This window comes from Saccopteryx bilineata, chromosome 10 (assembly GCF_036850765.1).
Source record: "Saccopteryx bilineata isolate mSacBil1 chromosome 10, mSacBil1_pri_phased_curated, whole genome shotgun sequence".
Classification (NCBI taxonomy): domain Eukaryota; kingdom Metazoa; phylum Chordata; class Mammalia; order Chiroptera; family Emballonuridae; genus Saccopteryx; species Saccopteryx bilineata.
Genome location: NC_089499.1, coordinates 11,016,476 through 11,022,876, shown reverse-complemented (window position 1 = coordinate 11,022,876; position 6,401 = coordinate 11,016,476).

Genomic DNA, 6,401 nt, shown 5'->3' with positions numbered 1-6,401 from the left:
CCTGCTCCTCCTCTCTCTCTCTCTCTCCCTCTCTCTCTCTCTCTCCTCTAAAATGAATAAATAAATAAAAATAATTAAAAAAGAAAAAAGACAGCAAAGCAGGGGAGTTCAGAAGCTTCTCCCTCAGTCCCCTTCCCCTCGACGAGTTTCCCTGGTTGCTGTGCGCTGCTCTCTCTGCCTTCTTACAGCAAAGTTCCAGCTAATAAATGTGGAAGAGTGACAGAAATAGATAATCACCATTTGGCAAATGCCACAGTATTGCCAGAAAGTACCAGGAGCAGATGCTGCCCTGGGGCTGGTGGAGAGCACCTGGCACTGTCCCCTGGGTGGGGAGCACTTCCTGTGCGTGGAAGCCCTTGGACCAGTGCTGCCCAGCTGTCTGCCGTCTGGGCTTCTTGGCAGGGCTCGCTGCAGCGGGGCCGGAAAGGGGGAGTGAAGAAGGGGAAATTCAGCGTGTGAGGTTGCCTGGTGCTGCCGCGGTGCCGGGTCAGGATCGGGGGGCAGGGTCTGTGGAGGGCAGGAGGGCTGACTGGAGAGCCATGGGGTCACCCGGGCCTACCTGGCCAGGCTCAGCCTTTCCTGGCGCTCCCCGCCCGGGAGCCTGGCCTGACTTCCCTGCCCAGTTCCTGGGAAAGGCCCAGCCCTCAATGGTTAGAGCCAAGGTGGCAGGTGTGGGCCCTCACCGGGGTGCAGACAAGAAGCAACCAGTGGCTCTGGCTGGGGAGCGCGCCAGACCTTCCCCGCCCGCCTCCCTCAGAGCATCTTTCTCGCCTCTCTCCCACCTGAGCTCCACGGGCCCTCCTTTCGTCTCTGTGGCTTGTTCCCTGAGCCCATTTCTTCTATGGCTCACTCCTGTGACTTTCTAAATAAACCTCTTATACTTTGAAAAGAAAAAACAATCAACCAATGAATGCATAAATAAATGGGGCAACACATCAATCAATCAATCAATCAGTCAGTCACTCAATCAAAAGCCCAGCCCTTGCTGGGAAGAGGCCTCAGCGAGAGCTCCGGGGCAAGCTGGTGGCACAGGTCCGAGTCCCGCCTCAGCCTGCCCTGCATAACGGGAAGGAGGTGTTCAGGAGCTGGCCAGCAGATTCAGCTCGACAGGAAACAGACGGGTGGAGGATGCAAAAGAGGATGCAAAAGAGGATGAGACGATCTGAACAGCAAAATGAATAATGACATTAATGAAATAGAATTAATACTCACAAATCCGTACGGATGCAAATGAATAAATAGGAAGAAGAGTCAGCTTTTTCTTACAGTAAAATTCCAATTAGTAAATGTAGCAGGAAGAATGATGGAACTAGATAATCACCATTTGGCAAATGCCGCAGTACTAATTACCAGAAAGTATTATCAGCAGATGCTAATATTAGTGGGCAAAAGTGTGATAAGGAGCAGGATATTTGCATGGTTTCAGGTTACCTCCTCAGAAGAAGCTCAGTAACGACAAATGAATAAGAGTCATTTCACAGTGGGGAAATCTGGCGACACCACCTTCCCAACCAACCAAAGTGAACGTGGTCACTCGGAGCTGCACTGAGGTCGTGTACCTCTGCTATGACGGGGACGACGTCCTGAGAAGGACACGGCATTGCTTCTGAGGTGCTCCTGGCCGAATGCGTAACCTCAGTCTAGTTGTGAAGAAGCATCAGACCAAAATTTAGGGGCATTCCACTGTTCTCTTCAAAGCTAGACTGAGGCACTGTCGCCGAATGGAGAAGTCACGGAGGTTCAGGAACCAAATGCAGTGTGAGATTCTGCTTTGTTCATTGATTGCCTTCTCATATGTGCCTTGACCATGGGCCTTCAGCAGATGGAGTAACCCCTTGCTCGAGCCAGCAACCTTGGGCTCAAGCTGGTGAGCTTTTGCTCAAACCAGATGAGCCCGCGCTCAAGCTATCAACCTCCGGGTCTCGAACCTGGGTCCTCTGCGTCCCAGTCTGACGCACTATCCACTGCGCCACCACCTGGTCAGGAGATTCTGCTTTGAATCCTGGACCAGAGAAAGGACATAAGTAGGACAGTTGGTGACATTTAAATAAGGTCTATAGCCCTGGCCGGTTGGCTCAGCGGTAGAACGTCGGCCTGGCATGCGAGGGACCCGGGTTCGATTCCCAGCCAGGGCACATAGGAGAAGCGCCCATTTGCTTCTCCACCCCTCCCCCTTCCTTCCTCTCTGTCTCTCTCTTCCCCTCCCGCAGACAAGGCTCCATTGGAGCAAAGATGGCCTGGGCGCTGGGGATGGCTCCTTGGCCTCTGCCCCAGGAGCTAGAGTGGCTCTGGTCGCGGCAGAGCGACGCCCCGGAGGGGCAGAGCGTCGCCCCTGGTGGGCGTGCCGGGTGGATCCCCATCGGGTGCATGCGGGAGTCTGTCTGACCGTCTCTCCCCATTTCCACCTTCAGAAAAATACAAAAAAAAAAAATAATAATAAGGTCTATAGATTCATTAATAGTGCTGTGTCCATGTTAATTTCCTGGCTCGGAATATTGTCCTGTAGTTTGTCAGGTCTGAACGTTAGGGGAAGCTGGCTGACAGGCATGCGGGAATCCTGTGCGCTACTTCTGCATGTCTAAAAATGATCCTGAAATAAAAACGTTTAAAAAGGAGGGGAGGGGCTGAGGAAAGAGCCCAGGTCCTAGAACTCAGCTGTTCCCCAGGATGGAGCCAGGACTTGGTGGCTTTATTTGGTCAGTTCTCTGGGCCTATTCTTCCTGTTGGTAACCAGCACTGGGAGTAGGGACGGGGAGACCCACCCACTTGGAAGGTCCCCTCCTCCCCTCTGTTGGAGTGAGAACCTGTCACAGGTGTGGCCTCCACACTAGGTGGCCTGCAGATCCCAGGGCAAAACAGATGTCTGGGTCCTTGTCCTTCTCTGGGAACATGCCACTTTCCTCATGCCTGTCTGAGTAGGGCACCATCGCCTCCACCAATATGGTCTGAAAACCGAGGTCCAGAGAGGGGAAGCCGCCGTCTCAGGATCACACAGAAGTTGTACACAGAACCAGATTCAAGCCCCACTCTCTGTGAACCCCACGCCCATGCCTGTGACCACTTGACACCATCCGATTACTGTTCAGTTCAGATAGTGGTAACAGGCACTCACCAAGCACCTGCTGCGTGTCAGGCGGGCAGTGAGGCTAGGAAGGTGGCTGAGACATGGACCCTGGACTACAGGTGCTGCCCAGGTGGAGTGGTGCCCTCAAACAGCCAATCATCCAGCAGGCAGTGTGTCACACACACCTATTCGTCCCCTCAGGCTCTGCTCTTGCCCAGCCCTGGGCGCAGGCTGGTGGGTCAGAGCCCGTCCCTGCCCTGAAAGCCCTTGTCTCAGTAGGAGAGCTAGGCAGCCAGCTCTACAGAGAGGCAGGCTGTATTGGGGTGGCGGGGGTAGAGGGGGGAAGAGGGAAGGTGGTTTAGAAAGGCTAGGAGACGGGCAGCTTGCTGACACACTGTGGGTGAAGCAGACACTGCACTGCTGGAGGGGAGTTGCCCTCAGAGAAGAAGAGTAAGGTAAGGGTGGGGTTGGATCCCGCTGGGGAGGCGTCCGGGGTCAGTGAAGCTGGAGGTCGGGAAGGCTGCCCAGGTAGGATGTCACCGAGCTCAAGGAGTTCACTGCTCAAGATGTGCTATTCAAAACGAGACGTGGGGCCTGACCTGTGGTGGCGCAGGCGATAAAGCGTGGATCTGGAATGCTGAGGTCGCTGGTTTGAAACCCTGCGCTTGTCTGGTCAAGGCACATATGGGAGTTGATGCTTCCTGCTCCTCCCCCCTTCTCTCTCTCTTTCTCACTCTCTGTCCTCTCTAAAATGAATAAATAAACAGAACAAAAAAAAAAAGGAGACATGGTTGTTGCAAGTTAGTTTTATTTACTTACAGCAAATAAAGAAGACAGGATTTAAATCCACAGCTCTGGCCCAGGGAAGGGATGCTTAGACATTGCTTATACACACTATTTGGTCAATAGTGTGTTGATTTCTTCTTTCCCGTTGACTGTCATCAGGTTGAGTTCCTGTCAAGCTCGTGTTTAGAGCTGCATCTACAAAAGAATGTGCCACATTTGAACGTTTAGCAAGAACATATTTAGTAAGAACTGCCCAGATTTTGAGACCCTTGTCCTATCTAACAATTCCCCCCAGATTTTCCACTTCTTGTTCTTGAGGGAACAGGGACGAGGATCATACTCCTGGGCCTGCTTCCTGCTGAACATGGACGGAGTACATCTTTAAGTTAGAGTGAAATTCTCTGGCTTCCTGACTTATCCAAGTCGTGGGGTCCCTAGTTTCTGGCACTCCTTAGAACAGGAGTGTTTGCCTGACCAGGCGGTGGCGCAGTGGATAGAGTGTCGGACTGGGATGTGGAGGACCCAGGTTCGAGACCCTGAGGTTGCCAGCTTGAGCACAGGCTCATCTGGCTTGAGCAAAAAGCTCACCAGCTTGGACAAGGTCACTGGCTTGAGCAAGGGGTTACTCAGTCTGCTGAAGGCCTATGGTCAAGGCACATATGAGAGAGCAATCAATGAACAACTAAGTTGCTGCAACGAAGAATTGATGCTTCTCATCTCTTTCCCTTCCTGTCTGTCTGTCCCTATCTATTCCTCTCTCTAACTCTCTCTCTCTCTGTCCCTGTAAAAAAAAAATTAAAAAATAAGAACAGGAGTGTTTAAGGACAGCACAGTTCTAATGGGAGACACGCACCGTAAGAGGCAAGGCAGAAGTTGGGGGGCATAAAGGAGAGGGAGACCCTGCCACTCAAACTCGCACTCTGATGGGGAATCGAATGAGCAAGATGGACCAGAGTGTCAGCTTCCCTAAAGACAGAGATGCCAGCACAGGAGAGAAGGGGGGAGGTGCTGTCATATTTGACTCTCTTCCCACAGGACGCAGAGCGCCGAGCCTTGACTTTTATTCAGGAATCACATACTGAGGGCTAGGCCTCTCCAGGACTTTGAAGGACAGGTCGGATCTGGGCAGAAAGTGACTGTGCAGAAAGGGTGAGCTCCGGGGATGAAATACAGCAGTCCTAGAGAGGCAGGGGACACCGGATATGACAGCGTCTATACAGCATCCAGCCGGTGTCCGATGATGCCTTACGCACAGTGATGCTTGTCCTGCCACGAGGCCGAGTGAAGAGCTTGGCCTGGGGAGGGGGGACAGCTCAGGAGGAAATGCTGACCTGACCTGACCCTCTGCATCCATTCTTTTGGGACAGTGCACCTCAGAAAAGCCCCGTCATGGCAAGAGGCACCCTGGGGGACACAAACTGTGTGTGTGTGTGTGCGTGTGTGCATGTGCGTGTGTGTACACACACACGCACGTGCACACACGCACACACACAGGAGGAGAGTGAGGCCAAACCTGCGAGGCCACGCTGCTCAGGCCCACGCAGCACAGGGACAGACATCCTGTGAGACAGCATCCCCTTCAGAACCAGCCGCAGCTCAGAGCCTGAAGCGCTTCCCAAAGGACCACCTACTCGCAGCCCCTTTGTCCCCCAAGCCCACTGCCTCGCAGGCGCAGGGATGAGCCTTGAGATGAACGGCTCAGCTGGGATTTGTGTCCCATCCAGGCCCAGCCCTGCGTAGCCTCCGTAGCCTCCGAGGTCAGGCGAGATCGGGCGCGTTCGGGGTGGGCTGGCCGCAGACCCACCCGGGATTTGTGTAACCTACAGACTCCGTCTTTCACAGACTGCGGCTCCTCCTCCCTTGTCACCAGTTTGGAAACTGCTGAGGGACTTCCAGAGAAGTGTGGCTGGAGATTCATGTTTTCCAAAATAATTAGACGCCTTTGGGGGAGTGGATGTTCCTTGTAGGTGGGGGGGGGGTGAAGGGGTCAAGTCATTTGAGCTTGACTCATTTTCTTCTTTTCTGAAAGTAATAATCCACAAGCGTCCATAGACCAGTGTCTGTTCTAGGGTTCTGCACTGACGAGGGGTGAAGCGATACTGTGAGGGCTCTTCCAGGGCATTGAATGTGGTTGAAACCAGTGAGAGGGTCAGACAAGCTCCCATTTCATAGATTTAATTTTTTCCCTTAAGTTTCCTTGATGCACAGTTGAGAAAACATCACTCTAGCTTGCAACAAAATGACCAAGCTATTCATTACAAGTCAATTCTAATAAATTGTGTGTATTAAGAAAAAAGCAGCACTTAGGCCTAAACAGGAACATATCAAACTATGATTTGAACTAAAATGGCCTCAATTGGTGCTATAAATAGAACAATAGATTACGAGAGGAAAATACTGCCTACAATCAATATTAAGTCATTTTATGGGTAGATGAACTCAAAGTAATAGGTATCTTGTGTGCTTCACTCTTATCTCAAACAAAAATAACATTGTTAGAAAATGTTCTAATGATGTCGATCTAGTTGGCTTTCTGCCATTTAAGAAAAAA